The 17,246-nt window shown below is 51.4% G+C and overlaps 1 long non-coding RNA gene across 1 annotated transcript; it reads right to left on the minus strand.

Annotated features, from left to right (window-relative positions):
* Positions 1 to 393: 393 nt before the first annotated feature.
* Positions 394 to 9,537, minus strand: LOC138428635 (uncharacterized). Its single transcript, XR_011252522.1, has 4 exons — positions 9,391 to 9,537; positions 7,993 to 8,217; positions 1,806 to 1,868; positions 394 to 1,038 (listed from the first exon to the last, which is right to left on the minus strand). It is a non-coding gene; the product is annotated as an uncharacterized lncRNA (long non-coding RNA).
* Between the last annotated feature and the right edge of the window lie 7,709 nt (positions 9,538 to 17,246).

The raw sequence follows: 17,246 nt of genomic DNA on the forward strand, positions 1-17,246 counted from the left end.
CAATCTGGTCCCTGGGTCAGGAAGAGCCACTGGAGGAGGGCATGGCAGCCCACTGCAGTGTTCTTGCCTGGAGAACCCCATGGACAGAGGAGCCTAGCGGGCCACAGTCCGTGGGGTCGCAGAAGAGACGTGGCTGAGCAACTACGCACGCGTGTACACCAGGCTTCGGAGCTGGGCTCCCTCCTGCCAGTAAGGAGAGAGCAGGGAGAGCCACGCCATCTTAAACTCCAGTCTGAGGGACTTCCCTAGGGGTCCGATGGTTAAGACTCTGCACTTTCACTGCAAGGGGCTCAGGTTCAACCCCCGGTTGGGGCACTAAGATCCTCTGTGCTGCACAGCCAAAAAAAAAGAAAAAATTTCTGAGCTGAATAAAAATGAAAACACAGCACATTAATTTAAAAATTTTTATTAAAAAAAATAACAACTCCAGTCCGAGCTCTGCTTGCACCCAGCTTTGTGACCCTGGGCAAGTGACACAGGAATCTTGCCTCCCCCACAGGGCGCTTGTGAAAGTGCCAGCTCCACCTGCACACGTTGAGTGCCTACTGTATGCTGCATTGATTAGTCGCTGTAGGCCAGCACCTGAGATTCTGTAAGCTCACCTCCTCCTCAGGACGCCCCAGGAGCAGGGGCCATACCTGCCCCATCTACGGGTGAGGGTCTGAAACCCACAGGCAGTCGAGAGCAATGCCCTGTGGGATCCAGGCCTCCCGGAGCCAGAGTCTGTTCTTTTCTGAGTTTGGCTTTTGGCCGCGCTGGGGCTCCATTGCTGTGCGGAGGCTTTCTCCCGTTGCGGTGAGCAGGGCCTCCTCTTCGTTGCGGCCCACGGGCTCAGTCCTTGTGGGACACGGCCTTAGGTGCCCCATGGCATGTAGGGTGATCTTCCTGCACCAGGGATTGAACCCATGTCCCTAGCTTTGGCAAGCGGATTCTTAACCACTGGGCCGCCAGGGAGGTCCCCAGAGTCCATGTTTTAATCCCTACAGGTCCTGCGTCTCAGGGGGAAGCAGTGGCTGTGAGATTGCAGCAGGGGGGCACCTGCGAGGAGGGAACAGGGGACCTCAGATCCTCAGCTGAGGCCTCTTGGTGGGGCACTTTTCCTGGGGCGACTCCTGAGTGAGCTCCTTCAGCAGGGAGCGTTGGAGATGGGGGACTATGGAGGGAAGACACCAGCCCCTCTGTGGGTGGACCACGCCCCCACTCGCTGAGCATCAGGCGAGGTGTGTCTACAGACTTTGCTGCCCCCGTGGTTCCTGCTGGGGTGGTCCCTCTGGGTGGAAATCAGCCTCTCTGAGAAGAGGCCTTAGGCCCCTGTGCCGGCCGCACCCCCTGGGCTACCTCCTCCCTGGATCCCCGGCTGGGCCACAAGCACCCAGCCTCCCCTGGCCCAGGAAGATCTCCGGAAGGGGCTGTCTGCCAGGCCCCTCTGCTGTCCAGCCTGAGCCTGCCCCCCTCCCCAGCTGCTGTTCCTCATCCCTCTCCACGTCCCCAAGTTTGCACATCTGTGCATTGCGTCATCGGCCGAGGTGGTGACACACCCTGGAATCATGTTTATTCCGTTTCTGGGAGCCTTTTGCCCGGGGAGCCTGCCAGTGTCTTCCTGCCCAGGATGCTGGCCGCGGGCCCCTGCTCCCTCCAGTGATGCCTGCCCTGCACAGGCTGCACCCTCTCTGCAGCCCCCACCGAAGGGCACATCTCTCTGGTCTCCTGTGTCCTTCTGAGAAGTCGTGACAATTAACAGTCACCCTCCCCACCAGAAACACAAAACTCAAAACTGGCAGAAAGTTACCTGTTTGTGATTTTACCTTGAAAAGACACCAGTGAAGGAAAAAAAAACAAACCAGCAACTGGGCCATCACCATCATTTCCTGCAAGAAAGGACATTTTAGCACCAGAAAAAGATAAGAGTATCGTTTTGGAATAACGGACAGCCCTTTGAATGAAGTAAATCCGGGTTTCTGGAAAATTTTTGTTTTGTTCACTTCGAGGCAGATAGAGGTCCAGATTGGCAGTTGTTCCTGGAACGTTTGGGAACCAGTGTCCTAAGGAGGCTCACTCTGGCCTCCAGGCCCGGGTGGTGACTTTCCTGGTCCCACCCACTCCTGGCGGGCTCAGTCACCCTGGTTGCCTTACCAAATTGCTCTGCCTGATCTGGCTTTTCTCAGATCCACCCACACACCCTTCCATCCTCCCCATTCCCACCTTCTGGCACCTCCTGAGCCTTACTGTCCTTCTACCCCAGTGTCTATGGGCCAGATGTTTGGGGAGAAGCTAGGAGGTCATTTGTCCAACCCCTGATGCTTTTCAGCAGGAAAGATGGAGAACAATTAGACAAAACATCACTAGGAAAACCAGGCGCCCTCGTCAAACAGCAGCCTCCTTTCTCTAAAGCTTACCCCTGCGGCTTCATCATTCATAAACTGGTCCCTCATCCCACAGAAGAGGTCCATGTGTGCATAACAGACAACAGCTAGAACTCATATTTAAACTTCTAGTGTCCCAGCCACAAAATCCTTTACTGCTTTTGAATACTTCGCCACTTTTCTGCCCAATGTGTGTCTACAAAATTTGAAAAGATTTAGGCACAGACACCTCAGTACAAAGCTGATGAGAGCTCTGATGAAGTTGCAGGCAGAATGCTTTGGGCCACATTGAATTCTTGATGCATGGAGCCAAGGGCAGCTTCCTAGAGGAGCAGACAGCCCAGAAGTGTCTGAAAGAATAAGTGTGTGGCAGGCAGGGGGAGCAGCGCAAAAGTGACGTGGGAGGAAGTTTGAAGGGCTCCACCCAGAAGCAGCAGGGAACTGGGACTGAGGTGAGGGTGGAGGGGCAGCCTCAGTCTCCTCTTCTGCAAAATGGGAACAACAGGCTCTGACTCCACCTACGCAGACAGATGGACAGACAGAATTCAAAGCCTGAGTGCTCTGAAGGAGGCATGGCCAGGCTGCCTGGGCTCACGTCTACCTCTGAATTGTGGGGCTATAAAGTCAGGTTGTGTGCTGGGGGATTTAGGGCAGTGGGGCTGCAGCCTTAAAGCATTTGCATGCCTGTCTTTTCCTGTTGGCTGGACAAGGAGAGGCAGAGTGGGCAGCTCTGAGCAAGATTTAGCAGGGAAGAGAGGAGGAGGAGGAGCCTTTTTTTGTCTTTGGCAGGAGGGAGGGTGTCTGCGAATGTCATCAGCGAGCTGGTTCCTCTCCTCCTCCCCCAGCCTGGGGAGCTAAAAGCAGCTTACGCACAAACCTTCCACAGGGCTCCGAGCAAGACCCCTAAGAGCTCCCTGACTCAGTTTCCCCATCACACACAGAAGAGCTCTTTCTCCTGGCTAAGCTCTCCCAGCCCTCCCCGCAAAGTCCCAGAGCTGGTGCTGGTGCGGGGCAGGGTGGTGAGGGGAGCCGTGTCCGGAAGCCCACCCCCGCCATGTGCTTCTTTTCTCTCCCAGCCAATGCCCTGAAGTGTCCAGAGGCCCCAGAGCAAGTCAGAGGGGCCGCCACAGATGAAGGTGTTATCGGGACTTCCTGGTGGTCCAGTGGTTAAGAATCTGCCTTCCAGTGCAGGAGATGTGGGTTCGATCCCTGGTTGGGGAGCTAGGATCCCAAATGCTGTTGGGCAACTGAGCCCGCCTACCACCACTAAAGAAGCCTGAATGTCACAACAAAGAGCCCACACACCCCCTCCCCGCCTTCTCTGGTGGCTCGGATGGTAAAGAATCTGCCTGCCGTGCAGGGAACCAGGTTCAATCCCTGGGTCGGGAAGAGCCCCTGGAGGAGCGCATGGCTACCCACTCCAGTGTTCTTGCCTGGAGAATCCTGTGGACAGAGGAGCCTAGTGGGCTACAGTCCATGGGGTTGCAAAGAGTCAGACATGCCTGAGTGACTTAACATTTTCACTTTCATAGTGAACTAAATAAATAAATATTAAAGAAAGCAGGTGACCTGCTTCAGCTGCTGAAGGTCACTCAGCATCATCTACCAAAGGGCCTCCATCTCTCAAATCATGGAGTGCCCGCACACACCCAGCCTTCAGCTGCAGTCTCCCCTAGTTGCTGCCTCAGCCCTGTGTGTTTTTCAAGGCCACCCCTCCCCACTGTCGTGCCTGCCAGCTCCCCATGAGCGCGGGTGCCTTGGGGACAGTTCACCAGCCGGGGACTGATTTGCCCTCTGGCCCCTTTGCCCCAGGTCAGCACACTGACCCTGGTCTCCTCCCTGGAACCTCGTGGAAACACCTGGATCAGAGCCATAGCAAGGCCTGTAGACCAGAGGAGGGGAGAGGTGAGGGGTGGGTAGGAGTGACAGGGTCCCTACACAAGAGTGGGGATGGGGTAGTGGAATCTCCCGATCAGGCTGCTAATGGGTGGGTATAAAATAATATAAAGAATATACTGGTCTCTGCCCTCCCAGTCCGCAGCACAGAACTCCTAAAATTCTTACAGTTCCCTGAGTGAGAAGAGTGCCACCAGCATCTTTTGCTCCGATACTTGGTCTTTGACCCCTGGTTCGTGACACAGGGCTCCTGAAACCCTTGGAGTTTCCTGGGTGACAGGAGTGTCTTCCGGTCTAATGAGCCAGCTCTGGGTGGGCTCCTGGACGGGAGCTGGTCACCAGAAAGACCAAGCCATGATAAAGGCTTAGAACTTTTAGCCCCACCCTTCAAGAAGGGGAGACTGGTTGGAAATGGAATTAATGATCAGTGGTGCCTACATGATGAAGGCTCCATACAAACCAGCAAAGTATGGAATTCAGGGAGCTTCCGGGTGGGAGAACTCACCCTTGTGCCCGGAGAGTGATGCACCCCAACTCTATGAGGATGGAAGCCTCTACACTCGGGACCCCTCTGGTCCTCCTCTAGGTATTTCTTCATATGACAAGCCATCTTTTTAAAAAATATGTATTTATTTATTTGGACGTGCTATTCATTTGGGTCTTAGTTGCAGCATGTAGAATCTTTGACCTTCGTGGCAGCATGCGAGATCTTTAGTTGCAGTGATGAAATCTAGTTCCCTGACCAGGAGTCAGGAGGTCCCTACACTGGGAGCACGGAGTCTTAGCCGCTGGACCCCCAGGGAAGTCCCTGGCTGTTCATCTTTATTCTTTATCATATCCTGTTAGTTGGGGTCAGTCACTCAGTCATGTCTGACTCTTTGCGACCCCATGGGCGGCAGCACGCCAGGCTTCCCTGTCCATCCCCAACTCCCAGAACTTGCTCAAACTCATGTCCATCGAGTTGGTGAAGCCAGCCAACCATCTCATCCTCTGTTATATAATAAACCAGTAAATATAAGTGTTTGCCTGAGTTCTGTGAGCTCGTCTAGCAAATGACTGAACCCAAGGTAGGGGGGGATGTGTGGGAAGATCCAATCTACAGTCAGTTGATCAGAAGCACGGATAACAACCTGGACTTATGACTAGCGTCTCGGTGGCGGGGTATGTAGGGGGGTTTGGAACAGTCTTGTGGGACTCAACCCTTAATCTATGGGTTCAGTGCTAACTCCAGGTAGACAGTGTCAGAACTGAGTTAAATTGTACAACCCCTGGGAATTCCCTGGTGGTCCAGCGGGTGGTTAGGATCCTGCACTTCCACTGCCTGAGGACCAGGGGTTCAATCCCTGGTGGAGCCTTGTGGTACAACAGAAAAAGCAGAACCCAAAATTGGTGGGCCATGTGAGTCTCCTCCACAGTGAAATAGCTATCCATGCACGGGTTTGTATTCTATGGGGTGGTTTGTCTTTTCTCATAATGATCTGTAGGATTATTCACACTTGACAAGGCTGGCAAAGAAAGTCTTTTAAAGAGAAGGCATCAGATTATTCATGAATTAACAAGCTGTCTCCTAGTTTGTGGCTTGTCATTCAACTCTGTTTATCATGTCTGTGAAGGGACAGAAGTTTTAAATATGTTTCCAGGTGGCCTGCCAATGGAAAAGAACCCGCCTGCCGATGCAGGAGACGAAGGAGACCTGGAGTTCGAGCCCTTGGAGGAGGGCATGGCAATCCACTCCAGTACGCTTGCCTAGAGAATCCCACAGACAGAGGAGCCTGGTGGGCTAGAGTCCATGGGGCCGCAAAGATTCCTACATGACTGAAGTGACTTAGCGCCCACCTGTGTGCAGGCACACACGCAGTTAAATTTATCATCAAATTTATCAGGGGCCCAAGACACAGTGGGAGAGAACGACTCCAGTGCCTTGCAAGGGTCCACCCAGCCCTAGACAGGCAGGTTCTCCAAACGCCCCCCAAGGTTGATTCATCACCCCATCAGCCCTGCCCCCAACCCCCCACCTCCAGGGCCCCTTCCCCCATCCCCCGTGCAGATGGGGCAGCCAGGGTTCCTGCCTTTCCTGCCTTTCCGGCTTCTCTCCCGAGCGAGCCTGGGGCTTCAGTCCAGATGTCGCCCACCCCCTCCTTGACTCCCGACCCCGTGGGAAGGCAGATCCGGCCCTGGCTGTTTGCAGTCGGGAGCCCCTCGCCCCTCTCCTCTGGGCCCAGGGTGAAGCTTGCAGCCTGGCCCACGGCAGGGCCAGATTCTAGCAGATTCATAGATGGTCGCTGAAGCCAGGAATGCTTGACTTCCTGTTTTGTTTTCCGTCAGCAGTTCTAAACCAGAACTTTCTTTCCCACAAGAAGTATTTCCTCAGGTTAGGAACACTGTTGCCCCACTCTGAAACCAGGGGAAACTTGGGAGACTTTTTATTTGGATCCAAATTAAAATTAAGGCCATCCAAGGAAGCAGTGAGCACAGAAGAATTGATGCTTTCGAACTGTGGTGCTGCAGGAAGACTCTTGAGAATCCCTTGGACAGCAAGGAGATCCAAGTAGTCAATCCTAAAGGAAATCAACCCTCAATATGCATTAGAAGGACTGAAGCTGAAGCTCCAATACTTTGGCCACCTGATGCGAAGAGCCAATTCACTGGAAAAGACTCTGATGCTGGGAAAGATTGAGGGCAGGAGGAGAAGGGGGTGACAGAGGATGAGATGGTTGGATGGCATCACCGACTCAATGGATATGAGTTTGAGCAAACTCTGGGAGATAGTGGAGGACAAAGAAGCCTGGTGTGCTGCTGTCACGGGGTTGCAAAAGAGTTGGACACGATTTAAGCGACTGAACAACAATAGGGAAGCAGTGAAAGTTTAGAGCCTGGATCTACCTGGGTTCAAACTGCCCCACCTTCCAGGCATTTGCTGGCTGCCTGGCTTTGGGTTAATGGATCAAGAACCTGTTTAGTTCTCTCCTGTATAAAAACAGGAAGAAGGATTTCTTTGCTACAAACCTGTAGAGATTAAATAAAAGTTCGCAGTAAATAGCTTCCAGCACTGAGCTTGGCGTAGGAAAAACAGTCCATGTCCAAAAAAACAAAACTTCTCCCAACTGAGGTTTTGTACAGAAGTCGAAACTGAGAACAAGACCACGTAAGAGGCGAAAATTCATGACAAGACAGGCTGGTGAAGAAATTCTTTTTAAAGAGGAGGCATCAGAAAGACAAGGGAGAAAAATTGCTGAGGCTCAAAGACGCAAGTCCAGGTACCAACCTGAATTTATCTCTATAATTAAGGCAGAACTTTGTGTCATTTTCCAGGAATTTCCACATCTTTGAAAGGAGCAAAGAATGTGAAATATTCAGTCAGTCTATAAGATCTCTGTCACTCCCGCGTGCTTGCATGCTAAGTCGATTCAGTTGTGTCTGACTTTTTGTGACCCTATGGATTGTAGCCCACCAAGCTCCTCTGTCCATGAATTCTTCAGGCAAGAATACTGGAGCGGTTTGCCCTTTCCTTCTCCAGGGGATCTTTTAGACCCAGAGATCAAACGGGAATCTCTTATGTCTCCTGCATCGGCAGGCAGGTACTTTACCACTCACGCCACCTGGAAAGCCCATATATATCGCTTATGGCCAAATGAAAGAGCCAATCTGAAAAGGCTATATACCGTGTGATCCTAATTATAGGACATTCTGGAAAAGGCAAAACCATGGCAAAAGCAAAAGGAGGAGTGATTACCTGCGACTGGGAGGGAGGAGGACTGAACAGGTGGAGCACAGGTGATTTCTAGGTACCGGAACTATTGTGTCTGCTACTGTCATCGTGAATACATCCACGACATCACATCTTTGTCAAAATCCATAAACCGATGAACATAGTGAACCTTGGGAATTCCCTGGTGGTCCAGTGTTAGAACTTGTGCCTTCACTGCCAAGGGCCCAGGCTCAATCCCTCGTTGGGGAACTAAGATCCCACAAGCCCCGTTGTGCAGCAAAAAAAAAAAAAAAAAAGAAACTTAATGTAGACTATGGGCTTTAGTTAATAATAAGGTATCAACGTCAGTTCACTAATTGTAATTAAGGCACCACACTAAAGCAAGATGTTAATAGTAAGGGAAGCTCAGCCCCCAGGAATTGGGTTATAGGGGAACTCTGTATTATCTACTTAATTTTCTGAAAATCTAAAACTGTTCTGAAGAATACAGTATTAATCTTAAATTTTTCTGTGATGCAGTGGAAAGAACTAAGCGACAGGGAAGTGGGACAGATTATCACCGATCAGCTGAATTGGTCTGAGCAAGTCCTTTGCCCTCTGAGCCCGTTTCCGCCTCTTTAAAATAGGACACTGCGCTAGATTCTAAACACCCTCTCCAGCTCTAAGATACTTTGACTTTAACATTTCTGAAGGATAAACCAGAGTGTTAAGTTTCTCAGGGAACAGCCCTATGAGAAAAGTTCGGTGTACATGCGCTGCAAGGGTTAGATCCAGGAACCCTCAGATAGTATAGAAAAAGCCCAATCTCCCGCCCCGGGTCACCTTGACCCGGCCGATTCAAATTTCCTCCAAATACCACGCGGGCGGCGACAGCAACCGAAACGCTAAACTGCCTCTGGTCCCTACCAGCTGGCGGGGGTTTCTTCCCCTTCTCGGCTGGGCCTGGAAACTCATCTTTTATTCATGAGAATTGAGGCCCTAGGAGGCCTCGGCATAAACAGGATGTAAATATTTGCGGCTGGTTGGGGAGCGGTGGCATTTGATCGGGGACAGTCCAGAGTGGCTGCCGCCTGGACAATGCTTACTTGGGACCCGCCCACCTCCATCTCCTCTATAGGTTGGGTTTGGGGGGCATGTGCAGGCTCTCCCTCCTGATTGGAGACCGGGTTTGGGACTCCTGTGCCCTCCAAGTCAGACCGGATGCCGCTTAACCCTCGGGGCATCCCGTTCTCCTAGTCGTCGGCTCCCTTCATCCGCATTCCTCGGTGTGGGACGGGATTGGCTTTCTGGCCCTCACAGAAGTGCCTGGTCTCCTCTCCAGTCCCTCACCTGCCCTTCCTGCAGCCGGGCATCCTTTGTCTCCGCTACATAGAGCGCTCCTAACACCCCTTCTCCCTCGCCCGTCATTCCCCCGAACTGTACCTTCTCAAGGCGCTGTCCCTTTGCTTCTTCCAATTGCTCCACCGGGTGTAAACTCACCTCTGTGAACTTCAACTGTTCTCCGAGCCCCACCTCACCCCCAGATGTTTGCGCGGACATCTTTCCTGGTACCCAGGGCCGCCCCATCTCGGGGTGGAGCAGGGCGGCATGGTTGGTGGGAGGTGCTTCCCCAAGAGAATAACTCCCTCTCAGCTCTCAGGGTCTGCCGGAGTGTCACTTCCGCCAAAGAACCATCCTGATGCTTCCTCCAAATCTAGGTTCAGAGTCTCCCTCCCCGCATCCCAGACTTGGGATTTTCCCTTATTAGAGCACCTTCTGCTGAGCCGAAGCCCATCCTCATCTATATCCCACACTTCAACAGGGCTTAGTCTCTGGCCCTGTTCACTAAAGAAATAAATTATTGAATAAATGAATGGATGGAAGGAGAGATGTATGGATGGATGGGGGAAGGGATGGATAGATGGTTGCATGGATGGAGGGAAGGATGGATGGATGAAGAGATCAAGCCATGGATAGATAGATGGATGGATAGATGCATGGACAGATGGATAGATGAATGAATGGATGGAGGGATGGATAGATACATGGATGGATGGAGGGATGGGTGAATAGATGAGTGGGTGGATGGATGGATAGATGCATGGATGGATGGATGGATGGAGAAAGGGATGGAGGGAGGGAGGGAAGGAATGGATGGATAAATGGATGGATGGATGGACGAAGACGTGACTTAATTACCAGCTTTGTCTGTGGCCATCTCTTCTTGTTCCCACCCTCAGATGGAACCCTTCACTCCCACACATCTGCTCCACGGGCATCAGACCCTACTCTTTTAGGGCCTCACACACACTGTGACCTTACACTTGCTGTGTCTCCTCACATCCTCCACCCCCCCACCCCCGCCGCCTGTGTACCACGCATCTCTGCACCCAGGACACTTCCTGGAGCGTAAGAGGCTGTGGTCTTGCCTGGAATCTGTCTGGGCAGGAGGCACCCAGCTGCCTCAGGTAGGAAGTAAACATTTCCATCTGTGAGACATTCTTCTTGGAAATGATGCCCTCGGGGCTTCCCAGGGAATGTGGCATGCTGGTGTGAGCCTGAATGGGCACGCTGGGACTCAGCTTTGTTTAAAATGTTCAGCATGCCTTCTTCAGATGAGATCTATGCTTTGCCATGTCTGGGATTAGGGCAGACATCAAATATACCTCCCCAAATTGGGGCACCGGCTAGCCAGACTGGACCCATGTGAATCATTTGCAGAGGAGGTGGTACGGAAAAGAGTGGACTTGAGAAATAATGTCCTGGGGAAATTGCTTTGAAAGGAATGTCAAAGTGCTTAAATGGGGGTTTTTGAATGCAATTAATCAACCCCTAATTGATCCTGTGAGGACACACAGGACCTTTTTTCCCCCCTTTCTTTGGCCGTGCAGCTTGTGGGATCTTAGTTCCCTGACCAGGGATTGAACTCACACTCTAGGCAGTGAAAGCACAGAGTCCTAACCACTGGACCACTAGAGGATTCCCGTGGGCTTCCTGATCTGGCAGTCCAAATACCCCACGCCACAGAGTACTAACAGGAAGGGAAAAACCAACAGAACCCACAGATCAGCCGGCCCCTGGCACTGACGTTCTTGTTGGGAGTGTCCCCCTCTCTCCCGACCTACACTGATGCCCTTGCATTTATTGACATTTTAGCAGGGGTTCAGCCTGGCTGCTTGCCCAGGCTCCCAGACCTATTAAATCAGAACCTCTGGAGTGGATTCGAACCTCTGCGTTTATGTAAAATCTCTAGGTGATTCTCTGCAGCCTGGCTTAAGCAAAAACCTGCTCTCTTAGCAATCATCCTCATAGCGTTAAAATGTAGTCATGTTAACCTTACCGATAGGGAGAGAGTAATGGGACAAAGTAGGTGCTTAAACAGTTAATCCCACTAGGAGATTGTAAGTAAAGGAAAGAGTAAGGGAGAAGCTGTCAGTTAATGATCACTCAAGAAAGCAGGTTTGCCCAACCACTAACCAAGCAGGCTTGCTGAGCCAAAAAACCACACAGCAGGAGCATGAGGCATGCCCCCAAACAATAAAACAATGATGGCATTAGAGCCACATTCTGCCCAGTGAGCTCAGTAAGGTACTAACCCCTAGGACATGCTTCTCGGGGGCCATGCAAAACAAAAATATAAGGGAACGGTGACGTACTGAAACTTGGGATGACTTACTACCCCCTTTTTGCTCTTTTCCGTTGCACCCTGACAGTCTTGGCTTGACCATGTAGGGACAGGAAACCTCCTCCACCCAACGCGCAGGAGGAGCTGTTGATGGAAACTTGAGGTCTACTCAAGAATGAAAAAGAGGGCTTCCCTGGTGGCTCGGTGATAAAGAATCTGCCTGCCAATGCAGGAGACTCAGGTCTGAACCCTGCTCCAGGAAGATTCCACATGCCTTGGAGCAACTAAGCCCATGCGCCATAACAGCTGAGCCCAAGCTCTAGAGCCCGGAAGCCACAACTGCCGAAGCCTGTGTGCCTAGAGCCTGTGCGCCTAGAGCCTGTGCTCAACAAGAGAGGCCACGCGATGAGAAGCCCGAGCCCCGCACCTGCCGAAGCCCGGACGTCCTAGGGCCTGTGTCCAAAGCTGAGAAAAGCCCGTGCGCAACAAAGACCAAGAACAGCCAAATAACATTTTTAAAAAAGAATGAAGAAAGTGGTCTTCTCCGCCTCCCCACTTTTCCTTTGACTGTAAAACTGTTCAGTTCAGTTCAGTCCAGTCGCTCAGTCGCGTCTGACTCTTTGCGACCCCATGAATCGCAGCACGCCAGGCCTCCCTGTCCATCACCAACTCCCGGAGTTCACTCAGACTCACGTCCATCGAGTCAGTGATGCCGTCCAGCTATCTCATTCTCTGTCGTGCCCTTCTCCTCCTGCCCCCAATCCCTCCCAGCGTCACAGTATTTTCCAATGAGTCAACTCTTCACATGAGGTGGCCAAAGTACTGGAGTTTCAGCTTTAGCATCATTCCTTCCAAAGAAATCCCAGGGCTGATCTCCCTCAAAATGGACTGGTTGGATCTCCTTGCAGTCCAAGGGACTCTCAAGAGTCTTCTCCAACACCACAGTTCAAAAGCATCAGTTCTTCGGCGCTCAGCCTTCTTCACAGTCCAACTCTCACATCCATACATGACCACTGGGAAAACGATAGCCTTGACTAGATGGACCTTTGTTGGCAAAGTAATGCCTCTGCTTTTGAATATGCTATCTAGGTTGGTCATAACTTCTCTTCCAAGGAGTAAGCGTCTTTTAATTTCATGGCTGCAGTCACCATCTGCAGTGATTTTGGAGCCCCCCAAAATAAAGTCTGACACTGTTTCCACAGTTTCCCCATCTATTTGCCATGAAGTGACGGGACCAGATGCCATGATCTTCGTTTTCTGAATGTTGAGCTTTAAGCCAACTTTTTCACTCTCCTCTTTCACTTTCATCAAGAGGCTTTTTAGTTCCTCTTTGCTTTCTGCCATAAGGGTGGTGTCATCTGCATATCTGAGGTTATTGATATTTCTCCCGGCAATCTCGATTCCAGCTTGTAAAACTGTAGCCCACTAAATTCTCGAGGTGGAACGCCCTTACCTGCCCACTTGTACCTCTCACAAGCGTCCTATACAAATAAACCCCTTTCCCTACTTGTCACTCCGCCTCTCCCTGAATTCTTTCCAGGCCAGGACAGAAGAACCTACACTCTACTGAGTACTGAGATGCGTTCTGCCAGTTTCATTATTAGTGGAGGGATTCCTGGGACGCTGCCTTTCTAACCTGTTTCTGGCTGGTACTGCTGCTGCTGGACCCTGGACCACACCTCAAGTGGTGAGACTTTAGACAAAATATGCGAGTGCTAAGTCGCTCCAGTCATGTCTGACTCTTTGTGACCCAATGGACTCCTCTGTCCATGGGATTCTCCAGGCAAGAATACTGGCCCGGGTTGCTATGCACTCTTTCAGAGGATGGTCCCAACCCGGGGATCAAACCAGAGTCTGCATTGCAGGCAGATCCTTTACCATCTGAGCCCACTGGAGATAGCTAGGATGAAACTGAACAAACTTTAAGCTCTACTGTGGCATCCAGACCAGATTGAAATGGGAGTGGATTGAGAGGTAGTCACATGGAGGCCAGGGCAGACACGCTGACTGAGAGCAGGAAGTGGGGAGAGCTTGGATGGATAAACAAAACAGAATAAAACGAGAAGCAAAAAAAATCCAAAGAGACCGATGATCTGGGCTCTCAAACGTGGAGGCAAATGGTCTGGCAGACCCGGCAGCCCTGGGGTTGGCAGCCTACCCTGTTCCTACCTCCCACCTCCTCACAGTGCACAAGTCAGGCGGCCCCTGTTGTGAAAGCTCTAAGGCATGGGGAAACATTTGTCCTGGTTTAAGAAGGCCAGGAAGTGCGTAAAGCAGTTTTCAAATTTTCCCAAGCGAAAAACTTTGCATACAAAAGCCACTGAACTGAAACTGCATTTGTGTAGACTAGCTGGTTCTCTGGGAGGGTTCTCAAAGGATCTTTACGCAGGTGTGTGCATTAAGTCGCTAAATCGTTTCAGTCGTGTCTGACTCTGTGTGACCCGACAGACTGTAGCCCGCCAGGCTCCTCTGTCCATGGGATTCTCCAGGCAAGAATACTGGAGTAGGTTGCCATGCCCTCTTCCAGGGGATCCTCTCAACCCAGGGACTGATCCTGAGTCTCTTAGTCTCCTGCATTGTAGGTGGGTTCCTAACCACCCGAGACAGGTGCTCTGAAATCCCCAGCCCCACCCCTTCTAAAATGCTACCTTGCAAGGGAAAACGAAGGCTTTTTAGAAGGTGCATCTCAAGGTCCTATGGAGGAATCTCGCCCCTGACCCTCTAAACGGAGGTGTCTGGGGGCTGGGACCTGAGCTTTTCCACTGAGGGATGTAGACTTTTAAAAATCACGCATCCTCTGGACACTTTTGCTCTGGAATGTCGATTTAAACTTGACCTGTGCTTCCTTTTTTTAAATGATTTGTCTTCATGATAATTTTATTTGTTTGTTTATTTTTGGCCAGGCACTATGCAGGATCTTAGTTCCCCCACCAGGGATCGAACCTGTGCTCCTTGTACTGGAAGCTTGGAGTCTTAACCACTGGACCACCAGGGAAGTCCCAGGCTGGGCTTCCTTTCACAGCTGAGCTCGAAGGTCGTTGATTCCTGGATTGGGAAGGTTCCCCTGGTGAAAGGAATGGTAACCCACTCCAGTATTCTTGCCTGGAGAATTCCACGGACAAAGGAGCCCAGTGGGCTCCAGTCCATAGGGTCGCAGAGTCCGGCACGACTGAGCAACTAACCCTTGCACTTTTCACCAGTCATCTCTCCATGGGGCCTGGGCCACTCCAGCCACCAGTGACCCTTCCCTCCCCATGCTCTTCAGGTGCGAGGACCTTTGGATCACAGGCTTCTCATGGGACTTGGTTTTGTATCTCTCACTGTGGTCAGAACACAGAGCTCACTCAGGGCTGGTCCTTCGTGGACTGACCGTGCGAACATCATGTCCTGGCTAGAGAGCCAGGACTGTCCTGGTCAATGGACTGCCTTCTCTGGGACTCCTGGGAGAGAGCCGACGGAGGTCACTCCGTGACCTCGTCATCCAGAATGACAGGAGCAGGCCACATCCCCAGAGACGCCAGATTCAGGGAGAGACACCGAGACAGGCCGAGACAGGCTTGGAAGGAGGGCCTTTCAGGCGGCTGGTGCGCCTTCTCTGAGACCAAACTGACCCTAACCCCAGGTCATCAAGGCTCTCAGGGAGGTCCCGGAGAGGTCGCGGTGTCCTCAGAGACGCAGACTGAATCTCAGTGACCCTCGGCTCTCTCATCTGCAGGGATAACAGGACTGGAGCCTTGAAGAGCACTTGTTTAAAAAAATTGCCTCCTGGTGCTGCGGTAGGACAGAGGAGCCCGACAGGCTGCAGTCTGTAGGGTCACAGAGGAACACGGCCGAAGCGACTTAGCACACACACCGCGGTAGGAGAGTGGCTACAACGCTGTGGACACAGCGTCACCACTCAGGGGACATGTGGGGATTCTGGTGGGCCCGGAGACAATTTTTCTGCGTTGAAAAGTTTACTTGGAAAATTACTAAGATTTCTTTGGTGAAATTTCCACGTTTGAAAACCCTTGTCCTTCCTCAAGCTTTCTAGTTCATTTTACAAATCTTATTTTCCTTTTCATCACTGTAGCTATTTTTTTTTTAAATTAATTTGGACATACCTCGAGGCTTGCTGAATCTCAGTTCCCCCAACCAGGGAAAGAACCCAGGTCACAGAACCCTAACCTAACTGCTAGACCACCAGGGAACTCCCTCCATAACATTTTCTTTCTTTCTTTTTAAAAGAGGCAAAGCTTTAACTTCTGTCTTAGTAGTGAGTCCATGAAGGTTGATATTATTTTCAGTATATTTGAAATGCTTTACAATTTACGATTCAGAAATTAAGAGAGCACACAAAACAATTCTGCACACATTTCCTCCACACGTACCCTTGCCTCCCTCCAGACCACTTGATGCACGGCCACCAGAACGATCGAAACAGTAGCTGGGTCGTGCGGCTTTTACCCAACCTCCTCCAGGGGCCCCTGCTCTTGTCCTGCACAATCTGACCCCTGCAGGCCTCATCTCTCTCCTATCCCAACACCCACGCATCCCAGACTGATCAATAAACGAGGCAATGTTGTGTGTTAGGCGCCCAGTCGTGTCCAACTCTTTGCCACCCCACAGACTGTAGCCCACCAGGCCCCTCTGTCCGTGGAATTCACCAGGCAAGAAAGAATACTGGAGTGGGCTGCCATTCCCTTCTCCAGGGCATCTTCCCCACCTAGGGATCAAACCCAGATCTCCTGCATTGCAGGCAGATTCTTTACTGTCTGGGCAACCCGGGAAGCCCAAACAAGGCAATAAACCCAGATAACTGTGGGTAAGTACAGTTTAGAAATGAACAGGGTGAAGGAAAGACACCAGTCGGGGAGGAGGAGGGTGTTGTGTTAGGAGGTATTGGCAAAATCAACTGAAGTTCAGGTATCAGGTTCAGGGTTCAAATCTCAGGTAAAATGCCTCCTCCTGGCAAAGCCCTTCCTTACCTCCCAGAAGGGGTGGTACCCTAGGGTTGATATCCTAACAGCCTACCGGTGCTTTTTCTTAATAATTTTATTTATTTATATTTAGGACTTCCCTGATAGCTCAGTTGGTAAAGAATCTGTCTGCAATGCAGGAGACCCTGGTTTGATTTCTCGGTGGGAGAATCTGCTGGAGAAGGGATAGGCTACCCACTCCAGTACTCTTGGGTTTCCCTTCTGGCTCAGCTGGTAAAGAATCCACCTGCAATGCGGGAGACCTGCGTTTGATCCCTGGGTTGAAAAGATCCCCTGGAGAAGGGAAAGGCTACCCACTCCAGTATTCTGGCCCGGAGAGTTCCATGGACTGTGTGGTCCATGGGGTTTATTTATTTATTTAGCTGTGCTGGGTCTTCATTGCTGTGTGGGCTTTTCTCTAGCTGAGGCTCCAGGGATTTTCATTGCCTTGTTTATTGTTTCTTTCCCCTCCTAGAATGCAGTTTGTTAAGAACAGATGCCCAGTCAGTCCTGGTCACCCCTTCTCCCCATTGCGTGTAGTGCTGGCCAAGAGTGGACTCTATTTGTCCTGAAGAGATGAGCCACCGACAGACAGAGAGAGGCTGATCGATCCGGGATGATCAGCAATGAGAAGCTTCTTTCGTTCTTTTGTTGCGGAGCACCAGCTCTAGGGTGCACAGGTTTCAGCAGCTGCAGCACGTGGCTCAGTAGTTGCA

This window comes from Ovis canadensis, chromosome 24 (assembly GCF_042477335.2).
Source record: "Ovis canadensis isolate MfBH-ARS-UI-01 breed Bighorn chromosome 24, ARS-UI_OviCan_v2, whole genome shotgun sequence".
NCBI lineage: Eukaryota > Metazoa > Chordata > Mammalia > Artiodactyla > Bovidae > Ovis > Ovis canadensis.